At 41.5% G+C, this 17163-nt stretch overlaps 1 protein-coding gene across 24 annotated transcripts in view; it reads right to left on the reverse strand.

Moving 5' to 3' along the window:
- STAU1 (staufen double-stranded RNA binding protein 1) overlaps nt 1–17163 on the reverse strand; it is a 98475-nt gene that overhangs the window by 68804 nt on the left and 12508 nt on the right. For 14 of the 24 annotated variants that reach the window (XM_085004210.1, XM_085004193.1, XM_085004199.1 and 11 more), the window contains exon 2: nt 364–479. The gene's annotated coding sequence lies outside the window, so the exon portion shown is untranslated. Of the gene's footprint in view, nt 1–363; nt 480–10665; nt 10819–17163 lie in introns of all 24 variants that reach the window. The other 10 variants (XM_085004212.1, XM_085004202.1, XM_085004189.1 and 7 more) reach the window with 1 other exon arrangement.

Below are 17163 nucleotides of genomic sequence, written 5' to 3' on the forward strand. Positions count from 1 at the left end.
AGAGAGCTGCATTATCTGAAGTGGCCGCGCCTCGGACGTCACACAGAGCCACATCCACTGTAGTTTATTGGCTACAAGCAAGACGCAAGCCAGTCCAGAGCCAAGGGTAGAGGAATCAGACTCTACCTCCTAATGAGGAAGTGGGAATGGAGCTTAGAGAAAAGTCAGGAATGGAGACAGTGTGTGAGCCAGTAGCATTTGGGACGTAATTGAAGCCTTACGTGTCGAAGTTAATGGATGTTAACACCTGACAGTTATCTCTGCTCCAATCTCATAGCCCCTTAGCAGAACTTTGCACCCTTATAATTATTCAATTATTTGCTGAGTTTGTTCTGTTTGGCTAACATGATGTGATCAACTTACATAAGAGCAGGGACTCAGGTCACCATGGTATCCCACGCCCTCATCACAGTATCTGGTACACATAAATTTCCATCAGCTGCTGAAGAACCACAGCCTCTCTTTCTCCACTGGAGTCTCTGAAAAACAAGGAAAACCTGTAGAATTGATTGGTGTATGTCAAGGTCACCTATAGTTTGTGCTGCAAGGGGAAACAGGTTGAGAACTATCTGCTAATCCAGAAGAGGAATTTGCAGGACTACTTAAGGTAGACTGATCTCCTAGGGCAATTTCAGAAATCTTAGGGATACAATAGTTAGAAGATGTAAATGCAGACCCCATTTACAAAGAAATTTTTAAAAATTTCTAAGGGAGTTACCATTGTGGCTCAGTGGGTTAAGAACTAGTATCCATGAGAATGAAGGTTTGATCCCTGGCCTCACTCAGTGGGTCAAGGATCCGGCATTGCCGTGAGCTGTGGTGTAGGTCACAGATGCAGTTCGGATCTGGAGTTGCTGTGGCTGTGGTGTAGGCTGGAAGCTACAGCTCCGATTTGACCCTTAGTCCGGAAAATTCCATATGCCACAGGTGCAGCCCTAAAAAAGAAAAAAAGAAAAAAAAAGATAAAATAAAAAACTTCTAGGAACAAACTTTACAGTAGAGATGCACAATCTATGTGAAGAAAAAAAAGTGAATTCCATAGAAGGACACACAAAAAAACTTGAACCAAGAGAAATATAACCTATGTTCTTGGCTAGCAAGACTCCACACCATTAAGATAGCAAACATTAGGAGTTCCGATCATGGCTCAGTGGTTAACGAATCCGACTAGGAACCATGAGGTTGCAGGTTCGATCCCTGGCCTTGCTCAGTGGGTTAAGGATCCAGCGTTGCCATGAGCTGTGGTGTAGGCTGCAGACGCAGCTTGGATCCCTTGTTGCTGTGGCTCTGCTGTAGGCCAGTGGCTACAGCTCTGATTAGACCCCTAGCCTGGGAACCTCTATATGCCTTGGGTACGGCCCTAAAAAGACAAAAAAAATTTTTAAAAAGCAGATATCAATAAAATTAAAAAAAATTCATGAAACCAAAAGCTAGTTCTCTGGGGGAAAAAATCAATAAAATTGATAAATCTTTAGCCAGGCTAATCCAGAAAAAAAAAAACAGCCAGAAATTTTGTGGTAGGTACTGAACACATACATGCATGTCTGTTAATGAAGAGACCACTTTTAGATTCCAGAGGTCTGGAATGAGACATAAAAAAGTGATAACAAAAGTTTGCGCTGTGGCACAACTGGCAGTGTCTCTGCAGCACCAGGACACAGATTTGGTCCCTGGCCCAGCACAGTGGCCTAAAGGATCTAGCGTTGCTGCAGCAGCAGCATAGACCACAACTGTGGCTCAGAACTGATCCCTAGCCTGGGAATTCCATGTGCCATGGGGTGGCCAAAAAAGAAAAAAACAAAAAGTAACAACAGTATTTGCCTCTGTAAAGTAGGACTGAGCAGTTAGGAATTAGTTGGGAAAAATACTAAAAATACCATTCGGCATTCTTTTGAATGTGCACACATAAGCACGACTAAAAGTAAATAAATCTTTTTAAAGAAAACATCTTTGGAGTTCCCTTGTGGCACGGTATGTTAAAGATCTGGCATTGTTCACTGCAGTGGCCCAGATCTAACAGACCAAACAAATCCCCAGCCTGGGAACTTCCACCCCATGCCAAAAAAGAGAAAACATCTTTATTTGGGGGCTGGTAGCTTTTTTTTTTTTATTTTTTTTTTGTCTTTTTGCCATTTCTTGGCTGCTCCCGTGGCATATGGAGGTCCCCAGGCTAGGGGTCCAATTGGAGCTGTAGCCACCAGCCTACACCAGAGCCACAGCAACTCGGGATCCGAGCCATGTCTGCAAACTTCACCACAGCTCATGGCAACACCGGGTCCTTAACCCACTGAGCAAGGCCAGGGATCGAACCTGCAACCTCATGGTTCCTAGTCAGATTCGTTAACCACTGTGCCACAATGGGAACTCCATTTTGGGGGGGGGGGGTTGGTAGCTTTAAAAAGCATATTCAGTCATTCATTCATTCAGTAGTTGATATTTATTATTTACACGATTTTTTTTTTATGCCTCAGAAATTCCTGGGCCAGGGATCCAACCTGAGCCACAGCAATAACCTGAGCCACAGAGGTACCAACACCAAGTCCTTAACTGGCTAGGCCGCCAGGGAACTCCTATTTCCATGCATTTTAAACTTACACTGTAAAAAAGGCTTCCTAAAATAATATTGCTTTACATATCTTAAAACTTAATATAAATGGCATCATACCATTTGAATTCTTCTATGACTTGCTTTTTTTTCCCCTCAACATTACATTTTTGGCTGGTTCATCTACACTTATAAACATAGCTCTAGTTTGCTGTTTATTTCCACTGCTATTGAATATGCCATCAAATGAATATACCACCTTATATTTACCCAGGCTTCTACTGATAGACATTTAGGTGAGTGCCATTTCTTGCTATTATAAACAATACTTCTGTCAACATTCTTGACTATCTCCTCAGGCACTTGGTGGATTTTACCTTTTTAGTATTTTTAATTGGCTATTTCACAACACATCCAGTGATGTATCCTTATCTAAGGGCTATCTTACCTGTTGATTTTTATAGCTCTATGAACCATTATAATTTATTCCTATGAACTGTAGATATGATTTAATTTTTTTTTTTTGGCTTTTTAGGGCTGCACCTGTGGCATATTGAAGTTCCCAGGCTAGGGGTCAAACTGAAGCTGCAGCTGCCAGCCTACACCACAGCCTACACCACAGCAATGCCAGATCCAAGCGGTGTCTGCAACATACACCACAGCTCACAGCAATGCTGGATCCTTAACCCACTGAGTGAGGCCAGGGTTGGAAGCTATACCCTCCTGGATACTAGTCTGGTTTGGAACCTGCAGAGCCATAGCAGGAACTTCCAGATACTTGGTTCTAACACAAATAGACTTTGGGAAAGTGGGGAGTTAGGGTCACTGACTGATTTATTTATTCAATGGATACTTAGATATTTTCTGAGCATTAACTGTGTGCCTGGCACTGAGAATATTGACATGAACAAGACAAGCCCTTGTCCTCATGGAGGCTAAAGGAAGAGCATGTCTCTGTTTTTCTCTCCTGGTCTTCTTTTCTCACCCACTTTCCTAAAAAAATCTTGATAGGGTTTTGTTATAGGGATGTTATGGGTTCTAGAGTAGGTGAGGTAAGAAGCAGCGATCATGAGTTAGTTCTTAGTCAACAATTTAGCCCCTATTGGCTTACCTGACCTAGTTATCTCTCAAACTTAATACAAAGTAACCCAGTGGGAAAAACATTTCTCTCATGATAGAAGGTTAAATTGACCCTGGAGTTCCCGTCGTGGCTCAGTGGTTAACAAATCCGACTAGGAACCATGAGGTTGTGGGTTCGATCCCTGGCCTTGCTCAGTGGGTTAAGGATCTGGCTTTGCTGTGAGCTGTGGTGTAGGTTGCAGACAAGGCTCAGATCCCGAGTTGGTGTGGCTCTTGCATAGGCCGGCAGCTGCATCTCCAGTTCAGCCCCTAGCCTGGGAACTTCCATATGCCCCAGGAGCAGCCCAAGAAATGGCCAAAAAAAGTTTAAATTGACCCTGTAGGAAGATCCACTGCTTACCTCAAGATTATCTGGAAAGAGGAGGGTGTATTTTCACATTATACTGGATGCAGAAGGCTAAAGGGAGTAATTTTCTCTGTAACATTAGAAAGCTTTTTGGTCGTGCAAATAACTTTTGGCTTCATGCAAATCATTTCTCATTAAAAGCACAAGTGCTCTTGTTATATTCAAATATTAGCTTAGTGTCTAGAAATCTAAATTTCTGTGTTTTACTGCAGTTTTTAAATTAAATTGCTTAATCAAAGTAATGTGTTCATAGTTTAAAGAGTCAAATAGTTTTAAGGAGCTTATCATGAAAAATAATACCCTACTCACTCACTTTGAAATCCTTCAGCCCTTCTGGTATCTTTCTTCATATTTTTCCCCCTAGCTGCAGCAGTGGCATATAGAAGTTCCCAGGTCAGGATCAAATCAAAGCCACAGCTGCAGCAATGCTGGATCCTTAATCCACTGCACCAGGCTGGGGATCAAACCTGCACCTATGCAGCAACCTAAGATGCTGCAGTCAGATTCTTAACCCACTGCCCTAGGGCAGAAACTCCTCTTTCTTCATATTTCTAAATGACATGTCTGTACAGATCTTTTTTTTTTTTTTTTCTTTTTCTTTTAAGGCTGCACCTATGGCATATGAAAGTTCCCGGGCTAGGGGTTGAATCAGAGCTGCAGCTGCTAGCCTACACCACAGCCACAGCAACACCAGATCTGAGCTGCGTCCTTGACTACACCACAGATCATTTGCAATGCTGGATCCTTAATCCACTGAGCGAGGCCAGGGATCCAACCTGCAACCTCATGGTTCCTAGTCGGATTCCTTTCTGCTGTGCCACGACAGGAACTCCAAGATGATTTTATTTTAAATAAATTTGGGAGTTTTGACTCATTAGACCGAATCAAATGAAACTGCCAACATTCGACCATTTATGCTCACAAATATGGCAATTTCAGAATCCGAGCTGCAGCTGCCAGCCTACATGACAGCACCTCGGGATCCGAGCTGTCTCTGCAGCCTACACTACAGCTCACAGCAATGCTGGATCCTTAACCCACTGAGCAAGGCCAGGGATTGAACTCACATCCTCATGGATATTAGTTGGGTTCACTACCACTCAGCCACAATGGGAACTCCTGTACAAATAATTCTTGATAATAAAAAAACAGAAGTTCCCTTGTTTCTAAATGTTATTTCCATTTAGACTTCTGTTGCTTCCTTGCTAGGATATGTAAGAATTTTATTGTCTTAGTCCTGTACCCATGCATTCCAACACACAGATTTCCCCTTCTCCCATCCTTCCAATATGTTTGTACAATAATACTTTTTTTTTTTTTTTTTTGGCTGCACTCGAGGCATGTGGAAGTTCCCAGGCCTTGCCACAGCTGCATCCTGAGCCACTGCAGTAACAATACCAGATCCTTAACCCACTGCACCACAAGAGAACTTCTAGAATCATAATTCTTGATTCGATCAATATTTACACTATTAAGACTGTATAAGTAGTATACACCGCTGAGACCATAGAGTACTATGGCTAAATTTCATTTCTTACATAAATTTCTCTCCCTGAAGTTATTAATTGCCTTGGTATTTCATTTTCTTATGTAACAGGATGTTAACAGGGAACCGTCTGAGTCTCGGTTTCTGCTGATGCTTCCCCATTCCAAAGGAAGTCCACCTAGGCAGATCTTGTAAAAGAGGTGACTAAGAACTGGTTATTGCAGCTTTACTCATAATTGCCAAACCTTGAAAGCAATCAAGAGGTCCTTCAGTAAGTGAATGGATAAATTTTGCTACATTCAGACAATGAAATATTATTTTGCACTAGAAAGAAATGTGCTATCAAGCCATAAAAAGGCATCAAGGAAACTTAAATGCATATTACTAAGTGAAAAAAAGCCAATCCGAAAAAGCTACATACTGTGTGATTCCAACTCTATGACATTCTCAAAAAGGCAAAACTACGGAGACGGTTAGAAGATCCGTGGTTGCCATGGACTTGGCATGAGGGATGAACAGGCAGAGCTCAAAGGATTTTTAAGGCAGTGAAACTATTCTATAGGACACTATATTGGTGGATATGTCATTATACACTTGTCCAAACCCATAGAATATAAAACACCAAGAATGAACTCTAAGGCAAACTAAACTAAGAACCTTGGGTGATAATGATGTGTCAGTCTAGGTTCATAACAGTAACAAATGTACCTCTGATGGGAGACCTTAATAATGGAGGAGGCTGTATGTGTGTGGCGTCAGAGCATACACAGAAAATCTCTGAACCGCCCACTCAATTTTGCTGTGAACCTAAAACTGCTCTAAAATACAAACTAGGGAGTTCCTGTTGTGGCTCATTAGGTTACGAACCTGACTAGTATCCACGAGCACACGGGTTCAGTCTCTGGCCTCACACAGTGGGTTAAGGGTCTGGCATTGTCACTGCAGCAGCTCAGGTCACCGATAGTAGAAGGGGAGATGATTTTATTTTATTTTATTTTGCTTTTTTTTTTTTTTTCTTTTTTTAGGGCCGCACCCAAGGCATATGGAGGCTCCCAGGCTAGGGGTTGAATCAGAGCTGCAGCTGCCAGCCTACACCACAGCCACAGCAACACCAGATCTGAGCTGCGTCCTTGACTACACCACAGATCATTTGCAATGCTGGATCCTTAATCCACTGAGCGAGGCCAGGGATCCAACCTGCAACCTCATGGTTCCTAGTCGGATTCCTTTCTGCTGTGCCACGACAGGAACTCCAAGATGATTTTATTTTAAGTAAATTTGGGAGTTTTGACTCATTAGACCAAATCAAATGAAACTGCCAACATTCGACCATTTATGCTCACAAAAATAGCAATTTCATGTGATTCATCTTAATGCATAAGAGTGGACTTTTTAATTACTGAACTGAGACTGTTTGGGAGTTTTAAGTGATGGAGAGAGTTTTATTACCTTAGAGTGACTAAAAAAAAGAAAGCTGTGAGATTTGCCCTAGACTTCATTCAAGGGTATGAGGAAAGAATTGGCTTCACAGAGACAGTTTGAACATGCAAAGAATAAACTCAGCATCCAAGAATAAACTTCTTTTCTGCCTACACCCCAAAGGTCCCATCTGTTCAACAAATTGGCTACACTTAGTTTTCTATGTGTTTATCACCAGTCGATCCACAAACTCTGAAAGAAATATAAATCTCTCAATAGATTCAAGCACAGCAGGTAAACTATTAGTTTCTTTCTTTCTTTCTTTTTGCTCTGGTTGGGACTGATCCCTCTCTAGACTTGCTGGAAGCTGTCTCCAGCCCATCCTTTGGCCTCTTTCCTGGGCTGGTGCTCCTGTTTCCTAGATTCTGTCAGTTCCTTTTTCATGGCTTTCTCTCTCATGCTCCATTCACTTTCTGAGAAAGGAGCAAAGAAAAGAAAATTTTGAGGGCTTGCATATCTGAAAATGTCTTCATTCTATCCTCATATTTCATGGATAATTTCGCTGGGTATAGAACTCTAGGTTAGAAATCACTGTCTTCAGAACAGAGTTATTCTTTCCCATACTGGTGGCGGTCAGAAGGGATCTGTTTCTTAGTATGTGATACTTAAAAGGGAAACAGACTTTTCTCTTGTTTCTTCCCTATCATTCTCTGTCTCTGTCCCTCTTTCTTCTCCACCTTATCCTCCTCTCCTTCCTCCTTCTCGTCCTTCCTATTGATGGTGGTGGGGAAAAATTCTACATCACTGGGTTTTCAAACTCGAGCTGTCAAAAAGCACACAACTCTTTTCCTAACATAGACTTGTATTTACACAATGGGAAATGTAGACTTATACTCTGTGTTGTGTTTGAATTACTGTTATGGTGAGAACAAATATAATCATGTACAGCTTCTCTCAGTTAAAGTTTTGCTTGTACCTTGATAAATGACTTTTCTATCATTCCTAAGATGACAACTCTTCCCCTTAATTTTTTTCTTTTTACTGACATGAAATTCACTTAACAAAATTAACCATTTTACAATGAACAATTCAGTGGCATTTAGTATATTCATAATGTTGAACAACCATCATCTCTATCTAGGACCAAAACATTTTCATCACTCCAAAAGGAAATCATGCAGCCATTTAGCAGTTACTCTCCAATCTCTTCTACCCCCGCCACCAACTCTCTGGCAACCACCAATCTGTATTCTGTTTCTGTGGATTCACTTATTCTGGTATTTCACATAAATGGAATCATAAAATAAATATGTAACCTTCAACATCTGATATCTTCCACTTAACAAAATGTTTTCAAGTTTCATCCATGTTATAGTGTATATGGGTAGACCTTCAACCTTTTCATAGCCAAATAATATTCCACTGTGTGGATGTACCACCATTGCTTTATTCATTCATCTATTTGTGGATGTTTGGATTGTTTTTACCTTTGGCTACTGGGAATAGTGCTGTCATGAATATTTGTGTACACGGATTGTTTTTGAGTATCTGTTTTCAGTTCTTTTGGGTATATACATAGGAGAAGAATTGCTGAGTCACACGGTAATTCTTTGTTTACTTTCTGAGGAATTGCCAAAGTGTCTCCCACTGCGGTTGAAATATTTTTACATTCCTATCCGCAATGCACAGTGTTCTCACTTATCCACATCTTTGCCAATAATTGCTATTTTCCTTTTTAAAAATTAGAGCCATTCAAAAAAAAAAAAAAAAAAGGAGTTCCTGTGCTGTGGTGTAGGTCACAGACATGGCTCAGATCTGGCATTGCTGTGGCTGTGGTGCAGGCCAGCGGCTATAGCTCGGATTAGATCCCTAGCCTGGGAATGTCCATATGCCACAGTTGTGGCCCTAAAAAGACAAAAAAAAAAAAAAAAAGAAAGAAAAAACTGAAAAAAGTAAAATTATAGCCATTCTAGTGGGTGTGAAGTGGCATCTAATTATGGTTTTTGTTTGCATTTCCCTAATGTGTAATGTTGAGTATCCTTTCATGGGATTTTTGGCTATTTGTGTATTTTCTTTGGAAAAATATCTACTCAAGTCCTTTCTCCATTTTTTTGGCCCTGCCCACAACATGTAGAATTTCCCAGGCCAAGGGTTAACCTGGGCCATAGCAGTGACCCAAGCTGCTGCAATGACAACCTCAGATTCTTAACCCATTACACCACAAGGGAACGCCATTTTTCCTTTTTTTTTTTTTTTATCTTTTGTCTTTTTTAGGGCCACACTCTCAGGATATGGAGGTTCCAAGACTCAGGGTCAAATCAGAGCTATAGCTGCCGGCCTACAGCACAGCCATAGCAACTTGGGATCTAAGCCTCGCCTGCAACCTACACCACAGCAGACGGCAATACTGGATCCTTAACCCACTGAGCAAGGCCAGGGCTTAAACCTCATGGTTGCTAGTTAAATTCATGTCCATAGAGCCATGACAGGAATTCCTCCATTTTTAAAAAATTGGGTTACTTTTTGTTTTGACTTTTAAGAGTTCTTTAAATTTTCTGGATATTCGCCTTACTTTTTGAGGCTACCTGAATTTTTCACTGTTGTAACATCTGTTAATAAGTGAGTATTACATTATGTGGAAGAGACCATTTGTTGCCTAACTATATCCATTTCACCATTTTTTGGGGTAACAGAACCCCAACTTTATTTTGGAAGAACTTTATTTATGTGTGCTCTGAAGAAAAAAATGCTCTATCTTCTAGTCCCTCTTTTTCTAGGCTTGGCCACATTGCTAAGTTGAAGATATCTATTAGATATTCAAATAGAGATATGGGATAAACAGCTGAAAATTGAAGAATAGAGTTCAAGAGAGAGGTAATTCACCACAACCCTGTTGTTCTTGCCCCACTGCCTTCATCCATCACATTTTGGCACTTGGCTCACATATCTGCCCTCCACTAACCATCCTAGTGACCTCAACATTCACACACACAGCCAATCCAAAACCGTGGTCCCTGAATTATAGAACCTTCTCATTTTTAGCAATGTTCTCCTCTATTCCATCTCAGTCACCCACCCTACGGCCTACACTGGGTCTTAACATCAAAAATATATCCAGGAGTTCCTGTCGTGGCGCAGTGGTTAACGAATCCGACTAGGAACCATGAGGTTGCGGGTTCAGTCCCTGCCCTTGCTCAGTGGGTTAAGGATCCGGCGTTGCCGTGAGCTGTGGTGTAGGTTGCAGACACGGCTCGGATCCCGAGTTGCTGTGGCTCTGGTGTAGGCTGGTGGCTATAGCTCCAATTCGACCCCTAGCCTGGGAACCTCCATATGCCGCGGGAGCAGCCCAAGAAATAGCAACAACAACAACAAATATATCCAAAACATCATTCTCCATCCTGGCCACAACGCTTCCAGCTGCCATGTTCAATGGATCACTAAGACTGTTCTCCAGCTTATCAGGACTCCAGTCTATTCACCTATTTAGCTACCCCCACCCTCCACTGGCTTTCTTCATTCTTCATGCCCTTCCTTATTCTGCAAGATTTCTGTCCATCATTTAAGAAAACTCTTTCCAACATTCTAAACTCCTGTAACCGTTTTATTTTGATTGTACTTGCCCATCAAACCCATACATCTGCTTTGTCAGTGTCTATACTGGAAACTCATTCATCTTCTCCCCCCCCAAAAAAAACCCAACTATATCTAAACCAATTTTCTACCAGTTACCATAGGAGTGGTTGGCATCTTCTATCCAAACCAATCATCTTCTTTTCCCTTCATATGAACTTTCAATGATTCATTTTCTCTTCGGGATATGTAAGCATTAGTTCTGAATTAGATCTTTCCAATCTTTTTAAAGCATTTTCAAGTCTCTCTTAACTAAAAGACAAAAACAAAAGGGAAAAATCCCTTAGTCCCATTTTCTTTCCACATCTGTCCCATTTTCTTCCTTCTTTTCACAGTGAAACTTCTTGAAAGGTTTGCCAATACTTTTTTATTTTTTTTAACTTTTTAAAGTGCCGTAACCTCAGCATATGGAAGTTCTCAGGCTAGGGGTCCAATCAGAGCTGTAGCTGCCGGCCTACACCATTATTTTAAATAACGAGAACGCCATTATTTTAAAAAGTCACTAGGTGTGTTCCCTGTTGCGGCTCAGTGGGTTAAGAACCCAGCTAGTATCCATGACAATGTGGGTTTGACCCTGGCCCTGCTCAGTGGGTTAAGTTTCTGGCATTGCCACAAGCTGTAGTGTAGGCTACAGATGCAGCTGGGATCCCACGTTGTTGCAGCTCTGGTGTAAACCAGCAGCTGCAGTTCTCTGATTTGGCCACTAGCCTGCCTGGGAACTTCCATATGCCGCAGGTGCAGCCCTAAAAAGCAAAAAAAAAAAAAAAAAAAAAAAAAAAAGGAGGTTGTTTAAGCTATACAGGTGGGTTGGTTTGCATATGAAAGATGTGCTCTGACCTGAATCCTTTGCTACCTCTTAGAATTGAGTAGCCTTGGAAGTAGCAGCCTCTCCCTAACCAAAAAGCTTTTTAAGATGTCAAAACATCAGAGGAGTTCCCACTGTGGTGCAATGGATTAAGGATCTGACTGCAGCAGCTCAGGTCTCTGAGCAGCCATTGGTTTGATCCCTGGCCTGTGGTACAAGCTGCAACTGCAGCTTGTTTTCTTTTTTTTTTTTTTTTTTGTCTTTTTGCCATTTCTTGGGCCGCTCTCGCAGCATATGGAGGTTCCCAGGCTAGGGGTCAAATTGGAGCCGTAGCCGCCGGCCTATGCCAGAGCCACAGCAACGCTGGATCCGAGCCGTGTCTGTGACCTACACCACAGCTCACGGCAATGCCGGATCCTTAACCCACTGAGCAAGGCCAGGGATCGAACCCACAACCTCATGGTTCCTAGTTGGATTCGCTAACCACTGAGCCATGATGGGAACTCCATGCAGCTTGGGTTTCATTCCTGGCCCGGGAACCTCTACATGCTTTGGGTGCTGCCATGACAAGAAAAAAAAAAAAATTCAGAAAATACAGAATATGAGGAGTTCCTCTTTTGGCTCAGTGGGTTAAGAACCTGACATAGTGTCCATAAGGATGCAGGTTCAATCCCTGGCCTCGCTCAGTGGGTTAAGCATCCAGCATTGCCACAGGCTACAGCATAGGTCACAGATCCGGCTCAGATCCCAGCTTGGATCTGGTGTTGCTGTGGTGGTGGTGTAGGCCAGTAGCTGAAGGTGATTCAACCCTTAGCCCAGAAATTTCCATATTCTACATGTGTGGCTTTGAAGAAAGAGAGAGAGAGAAAAGAAGGAAGGAAGGAGAAAGGAAAAAGAAAGAAAGAAAACACAGAAAATGAAAAACATGGTTAATACAACATGGTTAATACAACACCTTCCAGGGAACTGGATTACTCTTTCAGAGGTTGACTTGATATTTTCCATCAAATATAAGAAAGAAGGATAATGCTTAACACAAGGCAGACAGACAGAGCATGAAGCAAGCATGTTAACTCACAAATGCAGCTGTTGCAGGCCTAGATCAAAGACCATGGACCAATATTACTTAGACTAAATGTCCTCTATACTTAAAGGAATAACATTACCCAGAGCAAACAAAGTATACTAGTGAAGCAAAAGCATTTGGAGGGTGTGGGCAAGAACTGAGCTTCTAAAAGGGTGGAGCTGGCTTGACTAGTTTTTGTTTGTAAGCCCTAGGAGAATGCAAAAGGAAATAACTGCTAGTGCGGGTGGGAGAAGGAACATCCTTCATTTTTCATCAACATTTAGGAGAAAACAGGGAGGCAGAATCGTGGCTCATTTCATGTTCTGAAAAAAGCTTGTCGCTAAGTTCAGGTTCTGGTTTCAGATGGACTTGGGTTCAAATCCTGTACTGTCCACTCATTTGGCTTCTTTGGACAAGTCAGTTAATGATAATAAATAATATTTATGGCGTACTAACTACGTCAGGCACCCTTTTAAGAACTTTACATGTATTAATTAATTAACTACCACAACAACCTTATGAAGCAGGTACTATAATTTCCTCCATTTATGAATGCAGAGACTGAGGCACAGAGTGGTTAAGTCACTTGCCCAAGATCAACACACTTTTTATTAAGGGGAGGAGCTATTTCCAACAGAGCCTGCCATATATCCCATATCCTTCCAGTAAATTCTTTTTCCTGCTTGAGTTAGTCAAAGCAGATTTCTTTCTTTCTTTCTTTTTAGGACCGCACATGTGGCATTTGGAAGTTCCCAGGCTAGGAATCTAATCGGCAGCTACAGCTGTGGGCCTATGCCAAAGCCACAGTCACAGCAACATGGGATCCGAGCTGTGACTGCGACCTACACAGCTCGTGGCAATGCCGGATCCCTAACCCACTGAGTGGGGGCAGGGATCAAACCCGCAACCTTATGGATACAGTTGGATTCGTTTCTGCTGAGCCACAATGAGAACTCCTAGAGCAGGCTTGTGAACTCTAAGTAATACAGTAACCTACAGGTTTTACACATGTTGTCACACATATAACCTCACTGGAAATTGGTACATGAACTTTTTAAAAACAATCTCAAATTTACCAAAAAAGTTGTGAATATGGTTCAGGTATTTTTTTTGTCCTGAACCATTTGAGAGCAAATGCTGACTTGATAACCTCATCATGGCCAAATATTTTAGTGTGTCTTTCCTGCAACAGGGACTTTCTTCTACGTGATACACACATTCAGATAAAATTAATATGATACAGACCATCATCTAATTCTCAGACCCATTTCAAGTTTTGCCAACTTGCTCAATAATGTACCTTGCAACAAAAAGGTCTTTGTGTTCAGATTGCTCTCTCTTTCAGTCTGAAACAGTTCTTCAGTCTTTCCTCAACTTTCTTGACCTTGACACTTTTGAAGATCGCAGGCCAATCATTGTGTGGCCGGTTCCTCCATTTGGATGTGTCTGAAGTTTCCTCATGATTTGATTCGGGTTATGCATGTTTCGCAAGAAAATCAAACAATGATAATGGTGTGTTTTCATTACATCTGAGGTGACACATGACCGTGATCTGTCCCTTGCTGATGGTGTTCACTCTGATCACTTCATCAAGGTGGTATTTGCTGGGCTTCACATCAGTACAGTTACTCTTTTTTCCTTTTTATTAAGTATTTTGTGGAGAGTAAGTATCTATCTACCTATGAAATTAGGTAGATATCCTATTCATCAGATTTTCAATTTCTTTTTTTTAATTTTAAAATTAAGGTATAGTTGATACACAGTATATATGTTTTAGGTGTACAACACAGTGATTCACAATTTTAAAGCTTCTATTCCACTTATTTATTTAGGTCGCTTTTGCAGCACGTGGAAGTTCTAGGGCCAGGGTTTGAACACGTGCCCCAGTTGTGGACTGCACTACAGCTGCGGCAATGCTGGATCCTTAACTTGCTGCTCCACAAGGGAACTGCCCATACTCCATTTATAGTTATTATTAAATATTGGCTGTAAGGGGTTCTCTTGTGGTGCAGCAGGTTAAGATTCTGGCATTATCTCTGTGGTACTGCAGGTTCAATCCCCGGTCCAGTGCAGTGGGTTAAGGATCTGACATTGCCACCACCACAGTGTAGGTCACAGCCATAGCTCAGATTTGATCCATATGCCATGGTGGAGGGAATTCCCCTTGTGGTGCAGCAGAAAAGAATCTGACTAGTATCCTTGAGGATTCGGGTTTGATCCCTGGCCTCGCTCAGTGGGTCAGGGATCCAGCGTTGCCATGAAGGTCGCAGAAGAGACTCAGATCCCAAGTTGATGTGGCTGTGGTATAGGATGGCAGCTGTAGCTCTGATTTGACTCCTAGCCTGAGAACTTCCATATGCCATGTGTGAGGCCCTTAAAAGCAAATAAACAAACCATATGCCACAGTGCAGCCAGAAAAAAATGAAAACGAAAATTAAAAAAAGGATCCAGAGTTGACACTGCATTGGCTTGGGTTGCTGCTGTGGTGTGGGTTCTATCCCTGGCCAGGAGTTTTCACATGTCGTGGGCACAGTCAAAAAACTAAACTAAACTAAAGGCTATATATTCCCTGTGCTATACAATATGTGCTGTAGCTTATTTGTTTTATGTACAGTAGTTAGGAAAAATTTTCAATTTTTTTTTCCTTTTTTATGCAATGGGTCAAAATCTGTCACTTTATCTGTTTTTAACTGAGATATAATTCACTCACCATAAAATTCACACTTCAGAAATGCAAATCAAAACTACAAAGAGGGGTCCCACAGTGGCTCAGCAGTAACGAACCTGACTACTATCCATGAGGACGCAGGTTTGATCCTGGCCTTGCTCAGTGGGTTAATGTTCTGGAGTTGCCGTCAGCTTTGGTGTAGGTCGTAGACATGGCTCAGATCCTGAGTTTCTGTGGCTGTGGTATAGGCCAGCAACTGCAGCTCCATTTGGACCCCTGGCTTGGGAACTTCCATATGCTACAGGTGTGCCCCCCCTCAAAAAAAAAAAAAAAAGAAGCAAAAAACCTAACATAAAAACTACAATGAGATATCACCTCACACCAGTAAGAACGGCCATCATCAAAAAGTCTACAACTAACGCTGGAGGGGATGTGGAGTAAAGGGAACCCTCCTATACGTTGGTGGGAATGTAAACTGGTATAGCCACTATGGAGAACAGTACGGAGGTTCCTTAAAAAACTTAGTATAGAACTACTATATGATCCAACAATCCCACTCCTGGGCATATACCCAGAGAAAACCATAATTTGAAAAGATATACGCACCCCAATGTTCACTGAAGCATTATTTACAATAGCCAAGACATGGAAGCAAATTAAATGTCCACCGACAGATGAAGGGATTAAAATGATATGGTACATATTTACAATGGAATATTACGCAGCCATAAAAAAGAATGAAATAACATCGTTTGCAGCAACATGGATGAACCTAGGGATTATCTTAAGTGAACTAAGCCAGAGAGAGAAAGACAAATATCATATGACATCACTTATATGTGGACTCTAATTAAAAATGATACAGAAGAACTTATTTATAAAACAGAAACAAACTCAAAGACTTCAAAATTAAATTTAAGATTACCAAAGGGGAAACGTTGGGGGGGGGAGGGATAAATTGGGAGGATAGGATTAACAGACACATGCTACTATATATAAAACAGGTAACTAACAAGGACCTACTGCATAGTAGGTCCTATAATAACCTGTGTGTGTGTGTGTGTGTGTGTGTGTGTGTGTGTGTGTTGTTGAGGGGGGCAGAGAATGGATATATGTATATGTATAATGGGTCCACTTTACTGTAAACATGATGCTAATACTACAACATTGTAAATCAACTACATCCCCATATTTTAAAAATAGTAAAAAAGAGAAAGAAAACCCTCACAGACAAAACACTTTAAAGTGTACAATTCAGCAGTTTTTAGTATACTCATAACTTTAAAATTCCAGAACATTTTCATCACCCCCAAAACATACACTGTACCCATCAGGAGGCATGCTCTACTCCTCCCTCTCCCTAGCCACTGGCAACCACTAATCTACCCTGCATTTGCATATTCTAGACTTCTCATACAGAATCATAAAATATGTGATGGCTTCCCCCACTTAGCATAATGTTTTCCAGGTTCATCCATGTTGTAGCATGTGTCAGTACTTCATTCCTTCTTTTTTTTTTTTTTTTTTTTTTTTTTTTAGGGCTGCACCCAAGGCATATGAAGATTCCCAGACTAGGGGTGGAATCGGAGCTGTAGCCACTGGCCTATACCACAGCCATGCCAGATCCAAGCTGCTTCCATGACCTACACCACAGCTCAGGCAACGCTGGATCCTTAACCCACTAAGCAAAGCCAGGGATCAAACCTGCATCCTCATGGATACTAGTCAGATTTGTTTCTGCTGAGCCACGACAGCAACTCCAAGTACATCATTCCTCCTTGTTGATAACTAATATTCTATTGTATGTATACATTTACCATATTTTTAATTCTTTCATCAGGTGATGAACATTTGGGTTGTTTCTACTTTTGGCTACCATGAATAATGCTGCTATGAACACTTTTACACAAGTTTTTGTGTGGAGAGATGTTTTTAATTTTCCTGGGTATATATCTAGAAGTGGAATTACTGGATCATATTATAACTCTATGTTTGACTCTGTGAGGAATTGCCAAACCGTTTTCCAAAGGGGCTACACCATTTTACTTTCCCACCAAG

This window comes from Sus scrofa, chromosome 17 (genome assembly GCF_054392235.1).
Source record: "Sus scrofa isolate SSC_HxYL_T2T_F1_AM1 chromosome 17, Sscrofa_HxYL_maternal_Yorkshire_Landrace_v2.0, whole genome shotgun sequence".
NCBI classification, from domain to species: domain Eukaryota; kingdom Metazoa; phylum Chordata; class Mammalia; order Artiodactyla; family Suidae; genus Sus; species Sus scrofa.